Raw genomic sequence first — 12,492 nt, forward strand, 5'->3', positions numbered from 1 at the left:
TGTAAATTAGCAAGATAATATTATGTTAAAGTGGATGTAAAGCACTTTGAATTGCCTCTGTGTATAAATAAACGTACCTTACCTTAAATAATAATACTCGCGGCTATTTCACATAAGGTGAATACAACTTTAATACGTTACATAAGACATGAACATGATTTATGCCTTTGTCACATCCGATAGACCTTCATTAGCCATGTGCTTCATTAAACAATGAAGACAACAACTCCCACTCACCATTGAAAGACCCATAGGGGCAGAAATGACATTCTTTGTTTAAATCCACACTAATGTTGAGATTCAGTTTTATATTCAATGAACTCTTAAAGTAAGAAGTGTTTTGATGGACAGCACTGTTTCTCCCTCTTGTTTCTGTACTGGCTGTATCAGAGCGTGAAGAAGCCAAAGTGTCATCAATTGCATGTTTCTGCTGACTGTAAAAGACTCCCACTGTCAGCAATCTGTCATGTACGCAACCACCCAGCACGCTCTTCACCTCTCTCGCTCTGAGAAACTAAATGGACAGTAAACAGGAAACCCCCTCACAGCCTCCATCTCCATTTAAAAAAATAGTGCTGCGGCCGCATTGGTGAAACCTTTCAAGCTTTATTTTACAAAAAAGGTAAATGAAAAAACTAGGAATTAAATAAGATGGCTAGAGTCACAAAAAATGTATCCTTAAGTGCTTTTATTAACAGCCAAAATGCTGAAAGAACACAAAGTAACAAGGATCTACAGTCCAAAATAGAAAGAAAAACAAACCTCAATATATATGTACAGATCGAAGAAATATAACTGGTACCTCTCTGCTCTACAGCGACAGTCAGACTAACTCCAAAACACTTGTGGCCAGAGGTTTATATAATGTTAAGCCCCTCCCCATAGGACAATCAACTGTTATACCATTAATTACTGTTATTCTTATCATCTACAAACATATTCAAAATGTAGTTCAAACTAATTAAACACAATAAATCAAATAGGTCAACATATTCTACATTTCTGACCACAGAAGCCATAAACAATAACACTTTTACACTTGGAAGAAAATTGTCACCCTTGCCCATGCACTACATGGTATGCTCCAATTGAGCACAGGTGTTTCCACTGATTGAGCCTCTACTTAAGGCTGCCGTTTTCTATTGCCCTGTTTGGACTTCACAGCCTTGAACGAGAGGGTAAGCAGGTTACTTTGGCACAGCATTGTTATGTATGACTTAAAATAAAACTGTCTTGAACAAATAATGACTTGGGTTTTATTTTATCAATGTCCAGCAAAGTTATTAATGTGTTTCCCTGAGTGTGCCTTTTACCACGCCCCTATGCCAACTGTGATGGAGTCTTCTTCACACTTTAATTTGAGCAACCTTTAAAGGCCCTACTTTCTAAATAAGCTTCCTATTGTGAGTGATGGGATTATACATGGACACTATTTTCTGCCAAAATTACAACATCTTCGGTTAAAAAAGACATTGTCACATTCCTTCATGCAACAATCAGGATACATCAACCCACACCCACGCGACCTCATGAATGAATGAATGATTAATATATGAATAACTCGCTTCTCTGTTTTCACTCCTTACATTTGGGTTCTTAGAGATTCTCCTTGCAGAGATGCAAATCCTTGACCTACCTGGGCAATGAGATAAAACACGTGACCAAGCTTAAAGAAGAGCGGCTTTATAAAACCCATGTAGGCATTTCAGGATCTCATGACGTTGAAATCACTTCTTTGTGCCTTTCAACCACTCTTTATGCAGGCATCTGAGATCAAATGGGCTTTTTTGTGTGCATGCATCCGTGTGTATTTGCGCAAAAAATCTGTGCATTGTGTGTAATCAGAGGGCCGCTTCTCTAATGTGTGTACGCCTGCCTTCTGGCTCTGTTAAACCCCTGCATTGCAGTATTGCCAGTGGGATTTCAGCAGGCACGACCCTTTTTTTCTCTAACCCTCCATCTTCACAATAGAGGGATTAAATGTGGGCCAGATCTCCTGCGTAGAAAGCTCCTCGCTACACACATGCACATCTTCCAGTGTTCATACGTCACGCTCCGGAGAGTGCAGGGCAGCTGAGAGCCCCCCAACGTCTCCTGAAGGCTCCCTTTGCCCCACATGAATCCCCCCTCCCATGTCTGAGTGGGAGCAACAGTCATGTGGAGCCACGTGTCTTAGACAGACAGAGAAGCGAGAGACTGTGAGAGAGAAAGAAAGCATGGCATCCTCGGGGGTTCTGCAATTCAAGTACTGTCTGAGAAGCTGCACAGTCATCTGGTTAGAGAAAGGAAAGGCTCTGTAGTTTGGTGCCGAGTGCCTTTTCCCGTTATGTGGACTACATCGCCCTCTTCATCAAACAGAGAACAATTGGGGAATAAAAAGGAACATAAATCAGAGAAGGTCCTTTCTCTTGGACAGAAGTGTGATTTTAGTAAAGAGGAATGTTAGTTTCAAGTTTCTTACTGTGGACTTTTTTAATCAATGACTCAATAAAGCACAGCACCGACAGCTTCAACAATGCTTTGGGGATTTCATTTCAACCAGAATGTTGAGGAACAAAAGCTTGGATATTGAAAATGACAAAGAAGATTTGTGTGACATGAAACTTTGATAACAGTGGTGTGAGGATTTTTTGGAGATGACTTTTAACGGGCTCTGATTTTAACACATGAGGACAACTCCAACAGCCATCATTACTGCTTATCAGATCAGGACATTGTGAAGGGTTATCTAACTGCTATGAAGACTTAAAGCCTCTGAGAGCAGCAATCAATACACATATCATATTAAGAGTTATATACAGAACAAGTTGGTTAATCTTTGTCACAACTATGTGGGTGCATTTTAATCAGTTCTGAGTAGTAGTCTTTTAAAAAAAACATCCTAAAAGTTGTAATTATTTCACATCCGGTGACACACATCCTAACATTGAATGAATTTGCCTATCAATGTTCATTTTGATATGACTCCGCCGTCAGCATGGCTCACTGATGTGGACCAAGGGAAAAGAGTCTTCATTAAATACCCTTTCATTTTCCCTCTGCATGGTTTGCTCCCTTGGGGACACAAATAGGTGTGGTAAAGATCCAATTATGTTCACCAAGAGGCAATTCCCTTTAACCTGATTGTATCTGAGAATCTGCACATCAGGGCCCGTCGCCCCTGTCAGCTAGCCAATTTATGATCTTTCAACATTTCTTCCTTTTTTTGTGTGCGATTTGACCTTAAATGTATCCTTAAAGTATAACATTTATTTCTGCCTTGACATGTTATGCGTTTAATAGGAAAGCATTTATATGTTTGAGCTTCCAATCAGATTTCATTGAATGTTTTTGGGTTTTTTTCTAATTTGAATTCAGTCCTTGTCATTTGACCTTTCTGTTTGACATGAAATGAAATGCCACTTGTTCTCTTGGAGTGCTGCAGAGTGAGGCAGGACTTTTCTCCTCTCTGTCACTGTTGCTCCTCAACTGGCCGCAAACAACTCACTCTGACAGTTTCATAGTGTTTCTATAAGGACTGCAGGTATTTTACTGTGCAGGAACCTAAAGAGTTCCCCGCTTTTACCCTCTTCCATGTACCATGAGATTATGCAATGACAATCTTCATCAGCCATTTTCTTGTGGAGAAGTGCTTTTGGTATGTGTGAGATTCAAATTTCACGAGCATTGGGTATAGAAAATAATTTATTTTAACAGTGCATATATTTTATGGCATTAGCGGGATTTAATGATGGATTGATCCCAAGGGTCTGACGTAATTAAAAAGCAATTTCAATAGAAAAATAAATAGTATGTTTATAAAAGTATAATACATTAATTCGCAGAGGAAATGCTGGGGGTGGCAGAATTATGTGAACTGTTTTCCTTCACTGAGGTGCACAAATTGAAGTTGGTTATCTCTCCCTGTGGATGTCTTTCATGATACAATTACAATAAGGCAATTAAGTCCAGTGAATCATGAAATTGATTGTTTTGCTAAAAAAGAATAAGGCAATTGGGCCACAAATAGTATATCCTCAAAGGTCTGCATAGGAACGGGGACTGAATCTGACTGATCATAAAAGTTGTTAAATTCTCTTGTAAGCACATTGTGATTTACAACCATATTAAATAGCACAGTAGATTGGTGCTAGGCAGGGTGTGCTGTTGAGCAAATTACTTAGCTGGTGGTTATACCTTTAGGGAATAGTTTGAGTTTTGGGGGAAATGCCGCTGTAGTATCTGTATTGCTAACATGAAGCAACCGCCAAGAGAGCGTTAGCTTAATTTTGTCACTATTAGCAGCATCTGCACCTACACAAGAAGTAGGACAGCAGATAAAACCCCAGTAAAACCACAACTTGTCAATTCTCTCTTTGGTTTTTATATTGGTTAAACAAACATATTATAATTATTATCTCCACTGAGATCCAACATCTAGTTTCAGGTGGCCTGTGGAACCGCCAGTCAGCTGTTCCTAAGGCTGACTTCATCTCTGGCTACGCCTCCCTGCAGTCTCTGGATTTCCTTGCTCTCACTGAGACCTGGATTACTCCATCCAACACATCCACCCCAGCAGCTCTCTCCACAGCATATTCCTTCTCCCATACACCCAGACCAACTGGCAGAGGAGGTGGCACTGGTCTCCTGCTCTCTCCCAAATGGAGCTTTTCCCTCTTCAAGCTACCTAACTTCACTCCTTCCACCTTTGAATTCCATGCCGTCACAGTAACCCATCCTATACAGCTAACCATTGTTGTTCTCTACCGTCCACCAGGCGCCTTGGGGGACTTCTTGGAGGAATTAGATAATCTCCTCTCACACATCCCTGAAACTGGCCCTCCCGCTGTACTTCTCGGAGACTTCAACCTCCAGACGGGGAAGATAGACGAACTAACATCTCTGTTAACCGCCTTTGCTTTCTCACTCTCTCCGTCCCCACCGACTCATAAAGCTGGCAATGTCCTTGATCTCATATTCTCAAGGAACTGCGCTACTTCTAACCTCTCTGTAAACCCGCTCCACACATCCGATCACTTCTTCATTTCATTCTCTCTATCCCTTTCCAAACATAACAAACTAATCTCTTCTCATCCTGCACTTGTCCGCCGTAACCTTCGCTCCCTCTCCCCCTCTACCTTTGCCTCGTCGGTGCTCTCAGCCCTCCCTTCCTCTGACTCGTTCCAACTCCTGCCTCCAAACTCTGCTGCAGAAACTCTCCTCTCTACTCTCTCATCCACTCTGGACTCGCTCTGTCCTCTCACATCTCGGCAGGCTCGTCAGTCCCCTCCTGCTCCTTGGCTAAATGATGCACTGCGTGCTAATAGAACCGTCCTTAGGGCAGCAGAGCGGAAATGGTGGAAATCCAAACACCGTGACGACCTCCTAACCTATCAAGCTCTCCTCTCCTCTTTCTCTGCTTCGATCTCTCAGGCAAAAAGCACTTTCTTTCAAGATAAGATCCAATCTTCCTATTCCAATCCTAAAAAACTATTTTCCATCTTCTCCACCCTCTTGGACCCTCCAAAAGCTCCTCCCCCCTCCTCACTTCTGTCAAGCGACTTTGTTAACCACTTTGAAAAAAAGGTTGATGATATTCGCTCTTCTTTTTCTGACTCACCTTTACTCACCGCTGGGTCACCAGACCCTCCTTCCACCAACACACTTACCTCCTTTTCCCCTCTCTCTCCAAGTGAGGTTCTTACCCTCATTACCTCTGCCCGCCCTACCACCTTTCCTCTGGACCCTATCCCTTAAAACCTCCTTCAGACTATCGCTCCTGATATTCTACCGTTTCTCACCCATTTCATCAACACTTCTCTAACTTCTGGTCACTTTCCAAACAGTCTCAAGGAGGCAAGAGTAAACCCTCTCCTAAAGAAACCCACTCTCAACCCATCTGATGTTATAAACTACAGGCCTGTCTCTCTCCTCCCGTTCCTGTCTAAATCACTTGAACGCGCTGTCTTTAAACAACTCTCCTGTTATCTCCATGAGAACAACCTTCTGGATCCGCACCAGTCTGGTTTCAAGGCAGGTCACTCCACAGAAACTGCTCTCATTGCTGTCACGGAGGAACTGCACACTGCCAAAACTGCATCCCTCTCCTCTGTCATCATCCTGTTGGACCTGTCTGCTGCATTCGACACGGTGAATCATCAGATCCTCCTTCGCACTCTCCAAAAACTTGGAGTTTCAGGCTCTGCACTTTCCCTCCTCACCTAATACCTGAAAGACCGTACCTACAGGGTGACTTGGAGAGGGTCTGAGTCCGACCCTTGTCAATTAACTACAGGGGTCCCTCAGGGCTCTGTTCTTGGTCCCCTCCTCTTCTCCCCGTACACAAACTCGCTCGGATCAGTCATTAGCCCGCATGGTTTTTCTTACCACTGCTACGCTGATGACACCCAATTAATTCTGTCCTTTCCCCGCTCAGAGACCCAGGTCGTCGCACGCATCTCTGCTTGTCTAGCTGACATCTCTCAGTGGATGTCTGCTCATCACCTCAAACTCAACCTTGACAAGACTGAGCTGCTCTTCCTTCCGGGAAAAGATTGTCCCACTCTTGACCTAACAATCAACATCGGCACCTCAGTTGTTTCCCCGACTCAGACTGCAAGGAATCTGGGTGTGACCCTAGATAACAACCTGTCCTTCACTGCAAACATCGCTGCTACAACCCGTTGCTGCAGATACACGCTTTACAACATCAGGAAGATACGTCCCCAGCTGACACAGAAAGCGACTCAGGTTCTGGTCCAGGCTCTCGTCATCTCACGCCTAGACTACTGCAACTCCCTCCTGGCTGGTCTACCTGCATGTGCCATCCGACCTCTGCAGCTCATCCAGAATGCAGCAGCTCGTCTGGTCTTCAACCTTCCTAAATTTTCCCACACTACTCCGCTCCTACGCTCGCTTCACTGGCTTCCGGTAACTGCTAGAATCCACTTCAAGACACTGGTACTTGCTTACCATGCTGCGAATGGATCTGGCCCTTCGTACATCCAGGACATGGTTAAACCGTACACCCCAGCGCGTGCACTACGCTCTGCATCAGCCAAACGACTCGCTGCGCCCTCGCTGCGAGGGGGACCCAAGTTCCCAACGGCGAAAACACGTGGGTTTGCTGTCCTGGCTCCAGGATGGTGGAATGAGCTCCCCATTGACATCAGGACGGCAGATAGCTTGCACATCTTCCGGCGCAAACTGAAAACTCATCTCTTTCGACTCCACTTCGAGCGATAGAACTATTAACGAAGCACTTTTATACTAATAAAGGACTGGCTTTTCTAAAGCCAGTTGAATAGCACTTGAAATGTTTTTGCTCTATGAAACCTGATGTACTTTTATGATTCTGTTTTCTTCAAGTTGTATTTTGTTGGACGAACGCACTTATTGTAAGTCGCTTTGGATAAAAGCGTCAGCTAAATGCAATGTAATGTAATGTAATGTAATATTAAGCTTAAGCAGTGCAGGTAAGCAGATTTTGTTTCTTTATGCTAAGCTAAGCTAACCATATCCTGGCTGTATCTTATTCATTACAAAATAAATTATTTGAACTTTTATTGTCATTACATAGTACAGGTAGGCTAGTAACGAAACGTTTTCTCTGCATTTGACCCATCCTAGTGTTAAGAGCAGTCTTCATATCTAACATGACAGTGTGTATATTTTCTATATAACTCCTGGCAAGAGATAAAATAAGCAAACTATGCCTTTAACTTTTGAGTATGTTATTATTATGGATGAAGGATAGATAGGGGTCTTTGTTTTTTGTAAATAGTTTAACATTGTAAATACTACTGTAAAAACTATAACTATAAAAGCAATTGGGAATTTAACGCTCTCATTATTAACTAAACTTGAATTTTGTATGTTGGATTAGAGAGTTGTTTTATGTATAGCACGCTGACCCAGACAGTTTTCAAAGAGACGGACAGTAGAGTGGTCCTACGGTTATGACAATGACTTTATTCAATAACCGGTGAGCCGTGATGTGCAACGGATAGCTTTCAGTCATTATTCATTCGCCCTGCAGCTTGTGGATAAAACATGGTTGGCTTCAGCCATATATCAGCGTGTTTATGTGAAAGGAAGGCAGTTATCAATGTTCTGCTCTTGCCTCAAAACGATTTTTGGGGGTAATAACTTTCTGCAGTGTGGAATTCTAAAGTTTCATTTTTCAAGGCAAGGCAAGGCAAGTTTATTTATATAGCACTTTTCAACACAAGGCAATTCAAAGTGCTTTACAAAAAATGAAAGACATTAAGAAAATGGCATTTAAAATCAGTCATTAAAAAGAAAAGCTAATAAAATAAACATTAAAAGAAAAAATACATGGATAAAAGTTACAGTGCATTCTAAGATATGAATAGTTAAATTAAAAGCAGCTTTCATGCTTTTATTCAAGACTGTGTGTGATTTATCTTTAAGGCGAGACACCCCAGGTGAATAGGGTAATTTTTTTAACTTAAAAGTATCAGCTAGACATTTCTCCAGTTAATTACTTACATAAGGCAATTGTTTTTTGTATTACAAGTTTTCTGAAATAGCATGTTTAAATATGCAAATGAGCCATTCTCTCATTAAATATGCGCATATTTTAACACATTTCAGGAATCGAAATCTGAACTTTGGATAAAGCCAGATTCAAAATTCTTGTTTCATTTTGTAGTCATATTAGTATCTAAGGCTTTTACAGAAGGGATATTGGATATCTCTTTTTATCACTCCATAAATCAGAAAATACTGTCAACAGCCCTAAAATATCAATTCTCGCCATGTTTTAGGTATACAATGTTGTATAATTCAGGCTATGAATTATATATGAACAAACCCTTCGGTAAAAGCCTTCATGATATTGATAGGAATATAACTGGAAGGTCTGGTGTCTCTACGTGCTACTGAAGTTGAAATTTCGAACTCAGAGTAGGAGAAACAACTCATTTTGAGAAAACGACCTTTAAAGATTGCAGTGAGGCGCTAGCTAAACCCTCCTGTTCTTTGGATGACAGCTTGCGCATCGACGCACTCCGTGAAGGTATTTCATGTTCGGGGTCATTTGTGTTTTGTATAACCTTGCTTCGTGCAAGTGACAATTGTTGTCGTCTTCTCTGTGAACGTTTTTTTCGCCGTTCTTTTGCCATTTTGAGATTTCAATTTCCAGCGGAAAGCTAACCAGGAAGTGTTTTAGCACACCACGTGACGCATCTGAACGAATCACGTTGTCAGAAATTGACACCAGCCAATGAGATTTCGTTTCTTGGTTTAAGACCCCTTTGTGCTTTCACGATTGGTTGCTAGTACTCATTAAACTGAGCGCCCTCCAACCTAACAAGGCCACTGGCCACGACAATATCCCCTCCAAATTCCTCAGAGACTCAGCAACCGCCATCTCACCAGTCATAGCTCACATAATTAACCTCTCCATAAAACAGGGAAAAGTACCCAAAGACTTCAAAATTGCAAGAGTAACCCCCCTGCACAAAAAGGGCAGCAAATTGGACCCAGGCAACTACCGCCCTGTTTCTATACTTACCTCCATCTCGAAAGTCATGGAAAAAATAGTATATGAACAGGTCGAAAAGTACCTCGCGGAAAAGAAACTAATCTATGAATTTCAATCTGGCTTTAGAACATCCCACTCCACTGACACATGCCTTCTTTATTTGAGCGACCACATCAAACAAGAGGTGGACGAGGGCAAGTACTGCGGCATGGTGATGCTGGACCTACAAAAGGCTTTCGACACTGTCAATCACCCCATTCTGATTGACAAGCTAAAAGCAATTGGTTTTGATAAACTATCGGTGAGCTGGATGCAATCCTACCTGGAGGGGAGAGAACAGATGGTGGAGGTAAACGGTACTCTGTCCCCCCCCCTCCCAGTGAGCTGTGGTGTTCCACAAGGAAGCATATTAGGTCCGTTACTGTTCCTAATTTATGTAAATGACATGTCATCAGCATGTGACTACAACTTGTTCCTGTTCGCGGACGACTCAGCCCTGCTGGTCTCTGACAGGAGCAGATTGCAGGTTGAAAAAACCCTCAGCTCCGAGCTCGGCAGAATCTGCACCTGGCTCGCCGATAATAAATTATCATTACACCTGGGTAAAACAGAGTCCATTCTCTTCGGTTCGAAACATAATCTCATCAAATCCGACGACTTCTCAGTTGCAGTGGGCGACATTATTGTCACAAGTAAGAAGGAAATTACATACCTAAGATCTATTCTTGAGGCAAACCTCTCCTGTGACAAAATGGCATCCAATGTAATAAAAAAAGTCGATCAAAGAACTAGATTCCTATACCGGATCTCCTCTCTGGTAAACAAAAACACCCTGAAAACTCTGGCAGGAGCACTCATTCAAGGGTACTATGACTATGCTTGCACGTCATGGTACCATAGCACCTCCAAGGCGCTAAAAATAAAACTTCAAACATCGCAAAATAAACTGGTCAGACTACTGCTTGACCTTTCATCTAGAACCCACCTCACCTCTGCCCACTTTGACAACCTAGGATGGCTTAGAGTAGACGACAGAGTACAGCTACTTGCAATGGGCCTGGTCTACAAGATCCACTACACCTCTATGGTACCCATGTACATGTCAAAATTCTTCCCAAAGGTCAAGGAATACCATGATCATAACACCAGAGGGAGCTCCACAAATCATGTGAAACCCAGATTTGGCACAAAAAAGGGGGAATACACGTTTCGCAATTATGCCACATCAAGGTGGAACGCTCTTCCCACAACTGTGAAGGAAAGTAAAACTATACTTACCTTCAAAACCTCTCTTAAAGAGCACCTTCGGGGGAGAGCATTGCAAAACTGGCCCCGGTAATGGTACAAATCTCAACCTGTCGTTCAATGGACAGCTTCCCCCCCCCCCCCATCTATGTATATACTCGCATTTTAGACTCTGTTACTAACTGTATATCTGTAGACTTGGTATGTCTTAAATGTCCGGTTAGGATGTATTAGAACGAAATCTAAAATGAAAATTGTAAACAAGCAATCTGTATGTAAAAAACCACCTGTATGTAAATTGTAAATAAGCCATCTGTATGTCAAATATGTCTTATATGATATGATGAATTCGAAATGGGGGACCCTGATGTAAACAAGACGAAAGTCTTTCTCTGGTCTGCATCCCCTTAACAATTGTATGTTTTGAGCTGTACTGTACTGTACCCAATATACAAGCTGTTAATAAACTTTTCAATCAATCAATCAATCAATGCTGATACAAAGGAAATGACCATATTTGGATCCGATGAGATTGTGCAGGAGAGACACAGCTGAGCTTTCCAGCGATATCTATGTTGACATGGTGCACACAGCGGTCGCGGTACTTTATGTTATGTTAGAATGCTAACATTTGGTGAATTTAGGAGAAATCTACAGACGCAAATAGACAAACTATAGTAAAATAAACACTTAAATGTGTATTTTGTACGTTTTCCTTCCAAAAGCCTGAAAGAAAACATGTTATAGAATCAAAATAGCACAAAATCTCAACATTTGACCAGTACTTGAAAAACGATGTTTTTTCCTGCCGTGTCTCGCCTTAAAATATACACATACCAGTTACACCACCTTCAAACCACTTAAATTCATTTTTATAATGAGACTGGGTTGACCTGCAAATGTTTGAAATATAATTCAATTTGCCAAATGTTTCCAGAAAATACAGAACATATGTTTGTTTGACTCAAAAGTGAACTGTGCCTCTGACTTCACGTTGTTTTTGTCTTTCAGGGTTTCTGATTGACAATATCCTCACAGTGATTACCTCCCGCCACTTTCAAGGAATCAAGATTTGGCTGTAAGTATCCTGTCAGGAAAGATGTTCTGTGTGGTGCGGTTCGAGGCCAAAAAACTATTCTGTGAATATAAAGGTTGTGAGGGAAGGTCATCGCTGTGACCGTCCTCTTTAAGAGGAGACAGATCACTGCACATTGTTAGAAGCCTCCATCCTCTGCCGCTCTCAGAAATATCTCCCACTCCTCGTCCTCCTCAGTGTCCTTACTGTCCACTGAAGGCATGGCCCAGATGGCAGGCTGTCTATGGCTGGATGCTTTCTCAAACTGTCCAGTAATATAACACTCTGGTGATCTGTTGGGTGAAACACTAATCGAGCTGAAAGGCAAATTGTGTTGATTATCATGAGTTAATTATACTATTTTTGAACTAGATTTCTTTTAGGATTAACATTAAACCCAAAATATTTATTAAATACACATGCAGAGTCACATTTTTTGGACTCCACTAGATGTCAGCATGAATTGTCTTGTGTTGGGTTTCCCCCACTCTCCCATCTGTTCTTAGAAAAGCTCTGCATGTGCCAGGGAGAGGGGTGGGGAAGGCCACTGCAGTGTGTAGAGAGCAGGAGAGGCGTGGTTTGGATGGAGGTGCAGCCCACTGTGACCACGCATGATTTACTGTCAGAGTGGTCGGGTCTCCAGCATACCATGAACAGTCCAGCACTCAGCTGATTAATCAGAGTC

The 12,492-nt window shown here is 42.0% G+C and overlaps 1 protein-coding gene across 2 annotated transcripts in view; it reads left to right on the forward strand.

Annotated features, from left to right (window-relative positions):
* The window catches only part of LOC117543088 (synaptotagmin-2-like), a 65,510-nt gene that overhangs the window by 22,646 nt on the left and 30,372 nt on the right, over nt 1-12,492 (forward strand). For both annotated transcript variants that reach the window (XM_034211146.1, XM_034211148.1), the window contains exon 2: nt 11,744-11,810. The gene's annotated coding sequence lies outside the window, so the exon portion shown is untranslated. The remainder of the gene's footprint in view (nt 1-11,743; nt 11,811-12,492) is intronic.

Source organism: Gymnodraco acuticeps, unplaced genomic scaffold (genome assembly GCF_902827175.1).
Source record: "Gymnodraco acuticeps unplaced genomic scaffold, fGymAcu1.1, whole genome shotgun sequence".
Lineage (NCBI taxonomy): Eukaryota > Metazoa > Chordata > Actinopteri > Perciformes > Bathydraconidae > Gymnodraco > Gymnodraco acuticeps.